This window comes from Phlebotomus papatasi, chromosome 3 (genome assembly GCF_024763615.1).
Source record: "Phlebotomus papatasi isolate M1 chromosome 3, Ppap_2.1, whole genome shotgun sequence".
Lineage (NCBI taxonomy): Eukaryota > Metazoa > Arthropoda > Insecta > Diptera > Psychodidae > Phlebotomus > Phlebotomus papatasi.
In genome coordinates this window covers 77,940,498-77,954,913 of record NC_077224.1, presented here as the reverse complement: position 1 = coordinate 77,954,913, position 14,416 = coordinate 77,940,498, and the positions used below count along the sequence as shown (strand labels likewise).

The window sequence follows — 14,416 nt, the reverse complement described above, 5'->3', positions numbered from 1 at the left end:
TGCAAATTATTTCTTTGATTCTATTAAGTACTAAAATTTTTCTAAATAATCGTATATTCTAATAAAATATTCTAAACTAAAATATTCATCAATTCATCATATGACTAAAATTATATGAAATATAATTTTCGCTTATGATTTTTTTAATTTATCTCTGGCTTTTAAGTGTTAAAGATGTTATATTTCCAGTATTTCCAATCAAATCAAAATATTTTCTGACTCAGAGCGTCACGAAATCATACCTTCTGCCCAAATGTGGAATTTAATATCAAATTTATCAATAGTTTGCCTGAGTTCATAATTATGTTCAAAATTTTAGTTTCTTTTGCATTCTTGTGTATTTTTTCTGAATTGATCTCAAAAGAAATACGTTAAACTACGCACTTTGCTCGCAACGCACGCAAGTGATTCAAAATTGAAGTAAACTGGCATGACAATACAGATTTGGCATGGACGCGCTTGCAGCGGCAGAACTGTTATAATTTTATAACACATTGCGAGTCGGCTATAATTTTATGGGTCCCCTATAATGTTTGACAGCATCAAGCCGGCCATTATTTTTACTGTGAGCGCTTTACACGTGGAAAAGTAGTGCAAGTTTTTTGGAAAATTCCCGAAGAATATTAGAGAGAAAAGTACAGCGAGTTGTGTAAAAAATTTCCCAAGTCGCAAGGATACATTTGGCAATAAATTTCACCCTCTGCAATGTAAGTACATTGAGAATTTTTACCATCAAATATCAGGGCAACCTCTTATTTTTTGAGCATGAAAAGTGTGTGTGATCATGAAGCCATTGAAGGAATTTCGCAGCATTGCAACATTTTGGGGCACCTTTTTGGGCCACATTTCTCTGAAAATCTACCTGAATATCCCACCCGGACGCACCCAAGATGGATTTAATTGGGTGTGTGTGATCGGATGGTGAGGAAAAATCCTCTTTGTCTGCTCGAAATGCTGCGTAATTGGGTCACAAATGCCTGTCGCGTTTTATTTTTACAAATGTGACAACGGGGAGACGAGAAAGGTTAGAAAAACTTTTTTTTTGCCTGAGCATTTTCATCTCACCCACACCTTCGTGGGGAAATTAGATTCAGGCACGGGGCATCTTGGCGGCCGGCGACGGTCTCAGGAGAGTCACGGACGTCACGAAGAGGAAATTCTAGGAAGATTGGCGTCAACATAGCCATTGACCGATGAACAATTTCCATAATTTTGGCATTGGTTTTGCTTTTGTTTTACCGACAAATAAAACCTTATTTGTTTTTGGCTAACTTTGATATTTCTAAAATAAGTCTTATTGTGAGACTTATAGGCCTGTTCCTTCTTGAGAAATGCGAGGAAAGGCGAGTAAGGATTTCAATTCTTTTAACTTGAATTTACTGAATTAATTGGAAGCAGAAAACTCATTTTTAAGAAAAACCAATTGGATTTATATTGGGAAATTTTACAGATAAAAATCTATTATTCCTGATAAGATATTGTAAATTTCAGTGATAAGAATCTACTTGTATTTATGGTAAAAAAAATTATCAAATATTCAAATTTGTCTAACGGATTTTTTTTATTAGAAAACGGACAATAGCGCCTCATGCGACAAATTAGTAAAATTCTAAAGTAATGAAAACTCTTATTAAATATATTTTTTTCTTTTACAATTTTAGTGGCTTTTTGGGTAGTGAACCTGTCTAATTCGTATAATTACATGCCCTATTTTATGCCATTCCCAATAATTTTGTTGTCTTTTCAATATTTAGAGATTACTATTTACAAAATAAATATGTTTTATTATTATTTTATACGGAAATTCTGGAATATTGTGCAAATAATGACAAACATCATGTTTAGGCAAATATTAGAAAGAGAAACATAATTTTTCCTTTATGCTCGAGTAACTAAAACTTTTGTTTTGTAAACATGTTTTTGACGTTTCAATAAGAGAGAAAGCGATCTAAATCTAGTCATCTCGTTCACTCTCATAGCTAGTTTCGAAAACATATTTACAAAACAAAAGTTATTGTGCGTTGGGCATTATTTTCAATGCACAATAACTTTTGATAGTAAACATATTTTCAAAGTTTACACTCCTATGAGATATGATTATTTCTACTTACTAATAATATGCCCTAAGTACAATGCCCAACGCACAATAATTTTTGTTTGTAAACATGTTTTTAAAATTGTCTATGCGAATGAGCGAGATGACTAGATCGAGATTTCATTCACTCTTATTGAAATGTCAAAAACATGTTTACTAAACAAAAGTTATTGTGCGCTGGGCATAATGCCCAACGTACAATAACTTCTGTTTTGTAAACATGTTTTCGAAACTGCCTATGAGAGCGAGCAAGACGACTAGATCTCCGTTTCATTCACTCTCACAGAAAAGTCAAAACCATGTTTACAAAACAAAAGTTATTGTGCGTTGGTCATTATGCTCAACGCACAATAACTTTTGTTTAATAAACATGTTTTTCACATTTCTGTGAGAGTGAGTGAGATCTAGATCTAGTCATCTCGCTCACTCTCACAGACATTTAAAAATATGTAAATATGTTTTCAAAATTTCCCATGAGACAAAAAGAGATAACTAGATCTCTGTTTCATTCACTCTCATTGAAATGTTAAAAATATGTTTACAAAATAAAAGTTACTGTGCGTTGGGCATTATGTCCAACGCACAACAATATTTGTTTAGTAAACAAGGTTTTGACATTTAAATTAGTGTGAGCGAAATCTAGATCTAGTCATCTCTCTCATCTTATTGGAAATTTTGAAAACATATTTACAAACAAAAATTATTCTATGCTGGGCATTATGCCTAGCACACAAAAACTTGTTTTTAAATATGTTTTTGACATTTCAGTGATAGTGAGTGCGATCTAGATATAGTCATCTCGCTCACTCTCATAGAAAGTTTCGAAAACATGTTTACAAAACAAAAGTTATTGTGTGATGGGCATTATATATCAAGAAACAATAGACTATGCACAAGCATATTTGTTTTGTAAACAAGAGTTTAAATTGTATTTAAAGGCCTATACATATTGCGAACAATTTTCATCAAAAATTATCTTTGAAGAAATTTTGACATTTTTCGAATACTGTATACAGGCGATATCCTTCTAAAAGCATTCTTGAGCAAGATAATAATATTTTATTTTAACTTTTTTCCTTGATATTAAATTCATGGTCACTAAATATATTAGAGTTCTTCGATATTCGAGTGACAGCTGTCAAATATCTAGAGAGTCAAAAAATATCCATTCTCTGCCTTCTCTGTCTCTCTGGGTTTATAAGTGTCATTTTCGGTCTCAATCATCCGAATATCGGAGACCCCAGTCGGGCTCTAGTGTGCACCGAGAAAAATGTGGATGGTAAAATTTACCATCCTCTATACAAAATTCTAATGGCCGGATAGTAAAAAAGTCACCCAGCAAACGCGATATTAAATCGGACTGTCAAAAATTGTAGAATCTATTGCATGGATAGTAAATTCTAATAACCGGATGGTAAATTCTAATATCCCGGATATTAGATTTTATTAGCCGGATGGTAAATTTTACTGGCAGGATAGTAAATTTTACTAGCCGGATATTAGAACGAAAAATGTCGGAAAAATTTATTTTTCCATATTTCCATTAATTTTTAGCCATTATTTGAGAGCTTGGGGCCCTTTCTTGGATGACAATCTCTGTATTTCAAGCCATTTTGATGCGTGAAAATCTTTTTCCAACATTGATGACTACGCCGAGATTTGAACACGCGACCTTTGTGATGACAGTCGAGCATCTTCCAGCTGCGCCACGAACTCCTATAATGTATTCAAAGCATATCGGGAACCGTTGCATCGGCATACACGATATTCCAAAATGACATTCTAATAGCAGGATGGCAAATTTTACTGGCTTGGATAGTAATTTCAATCCAAATTACTATCCTCCGTTAAAATTTACTGTCTTCCAGTTAAATTTTAACATCTAATATGCGGCCAGTAAAATTTACTATCCAGATATTAGAATCTAAGAGAGGTCAAGGTAAAATCTAAAGAAGGATAGTAGATTTTACCATCCGGCTATTAGAATTTACTATCCATAGAATAGTAAAATTTAAAATGTCAAGATGGTAGATTCTAAAGGAAAGTTTCTATGGAGGATGGTATTTTCTACTATCTTTTAAGACAGTAGAATTTAAAGACACGATTTGTAGAAAATACCATCCAAATTTTTCTCGGTGTGGATGTCACGTCACGTCCGGCCCCGAAAAAAACACAAGGAATATAAGGAGATCGGAGAGCGCAGTGTATATTTATTATTTGAAGTTACGTACTTGACAACTTGATAATTTTTGTAAACACACAAATGAAATGATGTTCATTGTACACATAGAAAATTTCGAAGACATGTTTGTAAAATAAAAGTAATTGTATACTCAATATAGTGCCCAATGCTCAACGCACAATAACTTTTATTTGTAAACATGTTTTTAAAATTGTCTATCAGAGTGAGCAAGATGACTAAATCTACCTGTCATTCATTCTTATTGAAAAGTCGAAAACGTGTTTGCAAAACAAAAGTTATTGTGCGTTATTAGGTGTTATTAGTTATTGTGCGTTAGGCGTTATTGCCGAACGTACAATAACTCTTGTTTATTAAACATGTTTCTGACATTTCAATAAGAGTGAGTGAGATCTAGATCTAGTCATCTCGCTCACTCACTCCTATAGAAAATTTTGAACAAAAGTTATTGTGCTTTGGGCATTATATTCAACAATACTATATACAACAATAACTTTTGTTTTGTAAACATGTTTTCGAAACTGCTTATGAAAATGAGCGAGATGACCAGATATAGGTTTTATTTACTCTTATTGAAATGCCCAAATGATGTTTACAAAACTAAAAGTTATTGTGTGCTAAGCATTATGCCTAATGCCTAGCGCATAATAACTTTTGTTTGTAACATGTTTTCAAAATTTCCTATGAGAAAGAGCGAGATGATTTGAGCTAGATCTCACTCACTCTTGTTAAAATGTCAAAAACATGTTTACAAAACAAAAGTTATTGTGCGTTGGGCATAATGCCAAGCGCACAATAAACTTTATTTTGCAAACACGTTTTCGAAACTGCCTAAAATGAGATACCAACTAGATTTCACTCTCTCACTGAAACGTCAAATAGATGTTAACAAAATATATTGTGTGTGTCCCATAAATCATGCCTATAAAATTGTCAACAAAAAAGGCGATATTTTTGTGTGCTATTCATAATATTTATATTTGCTATTACTTTTATTTTTTAAACGTAATATTAAAATTCATTATATAAATTAGAGATACTACAAGTAGAATAGAATTTCACGCAATATTTGACAGAAATGTCAAACGTTTAAAAAAATAATAAGGAGTCATATTTTTTAGATTATGACCCAAAAACGTGGCAATGTGATCTCAAGTCTTTATGTTTTTCTTACTTATTTTAAGATGTTTTCCACAAGTTAAAAGTGCTCAAATATTACTCATTACGTGATCTACGACCTGTTTCCAATCCTTGAATACTATATATTAAAATTTTGAATAAATTTTGTGTTTGAGAAATACACAATTTCTTGGCAGTATCTTTAAATTTTCCAAGAATCACAGCTGAAAGATTGATGAAGGTCTTTATCAGCTTCGCACCACATACTTGAAGCAATTGCTTTTATCACTTTATTGCGGTAAGGCGTTCCTGCTTGCAACTGTTTGTCCTTCAGTTTAAAACGCCTTCCAAAAATGTGGATTGTAAAAATGTTTGAAAAAATTTTGCCTGAGGGAATTTTTTTTCTCTTCTGCAAAAATTCTGTCCATCCTTCATTTGAATAGTTGTTGAGTTAGTAAAGAAAACACAAAACACCCACGAAATTATAAATACTGAGAGAAAGAGTGAAAAAGAAAATTGTAGGGAAAACCATTGATACATTTTCTCTCTTTCTTCTATTTATAATGCTTCCACATGAACAATCTTTTTAATGTCTATTGGCTGCCAATCTCTCTAATTCTAAGAAGTAGTTTAGTGTAGTTCTAATGTTGCCATTGTAGGCGATTTTCGTCATGCTTCAAAATTTGTGTGCTGTTTTTCGCATTTGTAAACTTAATTGCCAAACTTTTCCTCAATGAGTTTGCTAAATTCTCATTGAGAAAATTAAATTTTTTTTGTTCATACAGCAAATCTCTCGTACATCAATCTTAGTACAGAGAATTTTGTTTTGAAGTGTCCATGTGCGATTTATATGTGAAAAATTTCTAAGAAACTCTCTGCCGGATTTTCTCCTCTATGCAAGACGCATTTAAATTAGTAGACGGACACCGGTGGATTGTCTGCATTCCATAGTCTCTGAAGTGCTGGGAGATTTCTCCAATTTAATGGGTGATTTTAATTAATTTTAATTCTACTTGATTTTAGATAAATTCTCTCTAAGTAATCTACTCAAAGTGCTATTCATCTTGGATTAAGATCTACATATATTAAATATCTATATTAAACAAAAAGTTTATCACGAATAAATTGTTTAAGACGATTCCTTATTGGTAAATGTTCCTTTTGTAGAACATTTTTTTAACATTGTTTTGTTTACACTCCTATAAGATATGATTATTTCTACTTACTAATAATATGCCCTAAGTATAATGCCCAACGCACAATATGTTTTGTTTTGTAAACATGTTTTTGACATTTCAGTGAGAGTAAATGAAATCTAGATATCTAGTCATCTCGCTCATTCTCACGGGAAATTTTGAAAAGATATTTACAAACAAAAGTTATTGTGCGCTAGTCATAATTCATAATGCCCAACGCACAATAACTTCTGTTTTGTAAACATGTTTTCGAAATTGCCTATGAGAGCGAACAAGATGACTAGATCTAGATCTCACTCCCTCTCACAGAAAGTTCCGAAAACATGTTTACAAACAAAAGTTGATTGTCCATTAACATTAACAATTTTATTTAACTAAACGCTTAAAGAGCTAAACTAATTTTTTGAGGTATAGGGTAGGGTAAATTAAGCTAATTCAAAACCTGCTCCAAATGGAAACTTTTCGCTACTCCAAATGGAAACGACACTGTTTTCATGATAAATACAGTACTAAATTACTATATTTATATATTTTTTATACCTCAGTTTCGTTATTTAGTTAATTTTGCTCCAAATAAAGCAAAAATCCATTCATATTCACAAATTTTAATTTGTTCATTTCTCAGAAATATTAAAAGTGTACCTTTTCACCATCGAATTTTTCATCGATCGACCATGTTTTCCAATGAAAAACACAATGAGGTGACTGTTGTTTATTCGTTTTGTTTAACATTTATGTCATATTTGTGGCTAATTTTAGTTAAATTAAGTGCTAATCTTTATTGTTAACGGAACGTGAAGTTTTCAAATGAAATAATTACCTATTTCGTGAACAAAAAGGGTTTTTCTGAAGTGTCTGCAAATGTTTCAATTGGAAACACCGAAAATATGATTTTTTTGGAGAGATTTTCTTATTGTTTTAGATGGGAAAGGAGAAAAGATCAGGGGGTGGATTATGTAAAAACCGTGAACGTTCACAAGTGAACGATTCACCGCTCGCGTTCACAACTGCTAGAAAAATGATTATGAATGAGTGAGTGAATCAGTTGCGGTGAAAAACTGCTAGAGTGAATTCGAAGACGGCAAAATTCATTGTTTTTGTTCGGTGGTCATGTACTTTTTCACAAATTTTCTAAGTTTTCCGCGATATTTTAGCAAAAATAGAGTGAAATTGGTGTTAAAATAATACAAAATGTGTACAAACCCGAGAGCAGCATCTGTTAACGTGAGTGAGAAATTTTGTGAATCTTTTCGTTTTGTCCGGAAGTGAATACTCTATACGGTCTATACGTGCCACGAAAACAGTGTTTCGATAAATTATATTTTGGCAATTTTTTTGCGTTAAATGCTTTATAAACTCAATGATTTCGAGTCACATTATATACTAGTTATGTGAAAAAGCCTTACTTTCGGTTCTGTGATGTATTTTTCGTACTAAAAATTACATTCACTTCCAGTTTCACCCCATCAAATGATGGTGAAAAACCTAACCTCAAAAAACTGAGTAAAGTGAGTCGTTCACCACCTTCATAATCGCATTTTAGCGGTTCACTAGTAAAATGTTCACTTTGATATGTCAAGTGAATCATTCACCGGGTTCACTTACTTAAATAATCTACCCCCAGGAATAAGTACAAATCCTGCACTCAAGAGCAACTCAACAAGATTTTGGAAGACTTTCGTCGCGGTTTCACTTACACTGTTTGTCTCCAATTAGAAAATTTCCCTTGTCGCCATTTGGATTAATTTGTTTCCAGTAGAAGCATTTTGCACTTGTGTGTTTTTCTTGTATTTAAGAAGTTTTTAAATTAGGGGAAGTGCTCATAATTTTGGACAGTCTGCATATAAGCATCGATATCCCAAGTTTGAAGTGCGATATTTTCAATACTAATTGACTTTTTTTGTTACTCTCTTTTCAGAAAGATTGTTTAGAAACTTGGCAAGCTATTTATCATCTCATTTTTACTAAAATTAGTTTTAATACGTTTAAAAATGAATTGATATGTAGAGGTGAATTTGACTCTTATTTTGGACAACTTGGTTATTAATTTTTACAACTTGTCTGTAAATTTGGACAGATAATCCGCCTCAACAGGATGCCTATTGTTCTTCATTTTATGAACCAATCTTACCAAGTCCTCTTCCTGTTCATGTAAGGGAAACGTAGAATGTCACAGAAGCCCGGAAACTTTCCATATCATTCATTAAAGTGAGTTGACTTCGATACTCCAAGTACGTGCAGATTCGCTCATTCCCTGACCTTTCCGGGAGCCTCTCAAGGCATTTCTCGCTACATCTCTTTCGTAGAGATGATGCTCCTTTGTTTCTCCAGGCATTTGTCCAACCTAGTCATCACAAAAGCTAAAACTTCACGAAATTTCGTGAGAAAAACACCTGTCCAAAATAAGAATCATCACCTCACTGGTGAATGTCTTAAAAAATTTCCCATTTTTCACACGAAAAATATAATTCACAAGGCATATCTCACTTCGGGTCAAATGTACAAATCATCAGTAACGTGAATCAACACAATATTCAATGAATATTCAATAATATCACTCAAAAACAGCGTACAAACTTTGTTAGTACTTCACCAAAACTAAATAAGACTGAAGTAAGCCACGAAGTTCTGTCATATTTCTCGTAAGCAATTGCTCACACTGAATTTTCAACAAAGCAATTTCAACTCAAATCATATTCAAAATTTAACGTATTTAGTGTCAAAATCTTCCAAAAAGAATAAATATTTAGATAGAATTCATTTTTCATCAAATATTGGAATAAAAATCCATCATTTTAATCAATTTATTTTTAGTGTCCAATTTTACCCTCAAAGTGTCCAAATTTAGAAACTGTCCAAAATTATGAGCACTTACCCTATATCTAAAGAATTTTCACTAAACAGTAACATTCTAGAAGAGTCAAGGAGCAAATTTATGTGATTCTCTTCAGAAAAAAAGAATTGAACTTAAAGTGTTGAATCTTCTGTCAAAGTTAAAGCGTCTGGAAATGGTTTTGAATTAGCACATTTACCCTAGTTTAGTTTGTCACTACTGGTGAATGATGAATCATTTGAAAGCTTGGACAGTTTTTCAGCAATTTTTACACACACAATGTGCTTTTAATGACACAATTTTCTTGTTATTGCAACCAACACCAAAAGCATTTGTTAATTGCAAATCAATAGGTAAATATTTTTGCCTGTTTTAAATATTTAATTTGTTTGCATCCCACCACACATAGGAACACAATTATAACACAATGTCGAAAAAGGCTTATAAAATTAAAATCCATATTAATATTTATTCTTTTTAAATAAACATTTATCTGAATTAAAAATAAAACAAGTATAAAGTGGGAAAGAGAGAAATTCTCTGGATTTGTTCAGGGCTCAGTGATTAGCGTGTTGTGGATATGGTCAGATTGTATATATATGTATTTTATCATATAGATATAGCTACTTTTTATTTTATTGAGAAGGAAAAGAGTAAAAGAATTATATTTAATTCCGCCTCTTGGATGATAGTGTACACAAGTTCATTCTTATAAAATAAATTTTCGCGAGACGAACCGTGAAGAGTTAAAAGATATAAAGAAGCAAAAGAGAGAAAAAAATGGGAAGCAAGAGAGAAAGAACATTAACGTAACTTATTCCTGGGTCAGTATATTACGCTATTTTTTTTTTCATTTGAATTTTATATATATACTAATTTACCAAGGTTTTTTGTTTTCTTTCGATGAGAGAACACGAGCAAGTTGTCTTCCTTTTGGCTCAAGGATAGCATTTGGTGATATTGAATTTGGTTAATGATCGTAGATTTTACTTAAATAAATATTCTTGAATTAAGAGCAACTCATAATGATACGACTAAGTAAATTTCATTAAGCGTGACAATAATAACAGCTCCCTTATAAATTAATTATCCTGGCTATTGAGACAGTGACCACTTGATGGGTAATCAGTAAGATTACTTAACAAGTGTTGTGAATGAATAATACTTTGGGGCTGTAAGAGAGAGAGAGACAAGTAGTGTATGAATGAGAGAAAAAAATAACAACGTTCAGGCGGGAAAAAACGTGCAACGTGGATACTTTTTTTCAGCGGGTTTTATGAGAAGTTTTGCCTCCAACAAATACGTTAGCAGCATTTTTGTTAAATTCTACCACTTGGAACACATCTATACATATATACATTAAATAAATTTGTATTGAATTGTGGAGCATACAGTGACAAGTTAATGCTCTTGGCGCTCTTGGCCTATGGAGGAATATTGTACTTATATATATTTTGATTGGTAACATTATCGGTGTGACTTTTAAACTCAAGTTCTTAATCTCCAATCGGCGCAAAAATGTGAACAACGTGTTGAAAATTCCGTCATTGCACAAAATTTCGTGGAATATGGAGAAATTATCAGAAAAAAAAACCGTCTATCAACGGAAAATTGTCGAGTATCTTAGTCGGAATTAACATTTATTGGTTTTTTTTTTTGGGTAGAGTGAACGAGATCGTATTGAAAAAAAAAACAACTAAATAAAATTGGGTGAGAGATTAAAAGATGAAATTTTTCATATTGATTATACCTTTTTGTCTTTTAAAATTGTGTTACACTTGCATAAATTTCTTTAAGAACAAAAAATGGAACAAAAGACTAAATTATTCCTTTGGTTTTTTGACAATAAAAAGCCAATCATGAGTGTAAGCGAAACCGGTTAATTTCCGGCTCTTTAAATGTTAAAATTTTACTTGGGGGCACATTTTAAAGATCACAATTAATTTTAAGTGTGGACGTTTTGGCATTTTTTTCCCAATTGATTGCTGGTGGGATGGTATATGGAAAAAGAGAAAGGAATTCTATCATTCTTGTCATGTTTTTTTTTTCTTCTTACAAACTCATAATCATCATTTTGAGTAAAATAAGAAAATTATAGTGGCCGTCTTTCGTATAAAGTAAATTTTCTATCTTCATTTCTAATTCTTCTATATATCACTGTGAGTCTCTTCTTCTTCACATATGCGCGAAATTTATACACGAGCATTGGTTATAATTAGAAGAACACAAAATAGGAGAAAATCTACAAGATTGTAAGATACGATATTATATTTGCTAAATGTTACACCTCAGTATCACTGACTTTACGGATTTTTACACCATATTCATTCGATCTCAAAATGAACCGAGATGCTGTGTATGTTGATAAATTCATGGGCAAAAGAGTGTATAAGCAAAGAGTGACTACAGAAAGCCGATTCGCGAAAAAAATGGTCCGGTGAAAGGTGTTTGAATAATGAAAAAGATTATTCGAATTTTTCTCTTTTTCAAGCAACCAAGTATTTTGTGCGTTTTTTTTTAACCCTGACCAATGCATACCACATTCGATTTGCTATTATATTGGTATAGTGAGATAAGACATTTTTTCTCTCTAAGTATATCTAATCAGTTTGATAGAAGAAATTTTATAAAATGAAACAGTAGTGTAAGAATAATAGGGAAACATGGGGCAAAATGTGACAAGATGACTATTTTTTCCTTAAGAAATGTGTTTTTTCAGTTATTATTTAAAAATGGCTTTTATGGGAGTTCTCAAAAATACTGGGGCAAATATTGACAGACATGGTGTAATGCTCAGCGCACAATAACTTTTGTTTGTAAATATGTTTTCATAATTTTCTATGAGAGAGAGCGAGATGACTAGATCTAGATTTCACTCACTCTCACTGAAATGTCACAAACATGTTTACAAAACAAAAGTTATTGTGCGTTGGGCATAATGCTCAACGCACAATAACTTTTGTTTACTAAACATGTTGTTGACACAACAACATGTTGTTTGGAAATTTTGTAAACATGTTTACAAACAAAAGTTATTGTGCGCTGGTCATAACTTGTGAAATTTTGAATGAAACTTTTTCTTGCTAAACTTTTTTCACGAGAAAAATGTCGTTGCAGCTGGTATGAAAATAAATTTAAACTATTGTTTGAAAAGGCAAACTGGAGAGAAAATACGCCAATACATGTTACATGTGCATATTAACATATTTTACATTTGTCTTATAAAAAGAATTTCTAGAAAATAAATCCTTCAGATAATCATAAAACCCATAAAACTAACAAACAAATCGTGTTGATCTAATTCAAATTTGAATATATAGGTATTTTAATTCACGAATTTTGAATAATAAGTCCCAAGGCATTATCTCATTAGGGGAAAGTGGGGCACCTTTGAGAGAAGAATTTTCGTGCAAAATTGCTTTTTTTAAAAAAAAATTCTTTTTATAGGGGGTCCCAAGATTATGTTATATTTTTAAAAACGAGAAAACTGCATAAAATGTCATTATGTACCCAAAAAATTTGAATACGCTCAGGAGATTTCTTTCAAATAAGTTACAGAAACGCCGTAATGTATGCAAAATGTATTTGGCGTCAATTTTTCGATTAAGTTTCGGGACTAATACGTTAAAATTTATTTGTATACACTTAGAAGTATTTCAAAATTTTTTACTCAATTTAGCTTAGCTTTTGATGCGAGATCTTAATGGTACAATAGGCAAAATCATTGGTCCTTGGTCGGATAGATCCCCGGCTTGACTTACAGCTCTGAGTTCGAGTCCCGCTCGGTGAAAAGATCTTAATGTCTAGAAAAAAGACATTATCACTTTGATATAGCGTAATGAAAGTACACCCCTTGTGCCCAAAAACTCCGGGAGCATGGAAGAAATATTCACATTGTCCCTGGGCGATCTATGATCAGTAGATTCTTCCAATACGGGAAATACGACAACATGATTGAATTGTAACAAATATATCCCTTATAAAATTAATAATAATAATAATATCTCTTAATGGTTGGCAAACTTGCTTGCATAATCTCATCAAGTTCATAGTTCCGGGTAGTGGTCGGCCAAAATCCCGAACGCCAAAATATCGAAAGGGCCATAATTCGAACATCCCGAATGATCATCCTGAAAGTGCGTTCATAAACGTTTATGCATAAAATTATTTCTCTGTCGAGCATGGTGGAGAAATTTCATTTTGTACTCTTTTGGTATAGGTACATTTGTCCAACCTAGTCATCACAAAAACTAAAACTTCACGAAATTTCGTGAGAAAAACACCTGTCCAAAATAAGGAGTATCACATCACTGGTGAATGTCTTAGAAAATTTCCCATTTTTCACACGAAAAATCTAATTCACAAGGCAAATCTCACCTCAAAAAGAGTGAAGAAACATTGTTAGTACTTCACCACAGCTAAATAAGACTGAAGTAAACACGAAGTTCTGTCATATTTCTCGTAAGCAATTACTCACACTGAATTTTCAACAAAGCAATCTCAACTTAAATCATATTTAAAATTTAACGTATTTAGTGTTAAAATCTTCCAAAATGAACAAATATTTAGATAGAATTCATTATTCATCAAATATTGGAATAAAAATCCGTAATTTTAATCAATTTATTTTTAGTGTCCAATTTTATCCTCATAGTGTCCAAAATAAGAAACTAGACAAAATTATGAGCCTTTTCCCTATCAGTTTTTCGTTTACAACATCATAAAACACTACGTGAATACGCGTAATGATTGATTTTATGTTTCATTGTGCCACTGCAAGGGTGCGTCGTCATCGATAAGTCACTAACAAACCAATAAACCTTTCGTTTTTGGGGGTTAGCCACAACCTGATATTTTCACACTAAGACTTAGCGCTAAGTCTCAGCCATAAGTCTCTAATCTAAAGTCCAATATAAGGAGTAGAATAATTATCCGGGTGAAATTGTAGGAGGGGCTATAACACTTAAGAATTC

General features: G+C 32.2%; 1 protein-coding gene across 1 annotated transcript in view; it reads left to right on the top strand.

The window, feature by feature from the left end:
• The first annotated feature begins 522 nt into the window (after window positions 1-522).
• LOC129805885 (KH domain-containing protein akap-1) overlaps window positions 523-14,416 on the top strand; it is a 42,571-nt gene continuing 28,677 nt past the window's right edge. The window contains exon 1 of the mRNA XM_055854120.1: window positions 523-707. The gene's annotated coding sequence lies outside the window, so the exon portion shown is untranslated. The remainder of the gene's footprint in view (window positions 708-14,416) is intronic.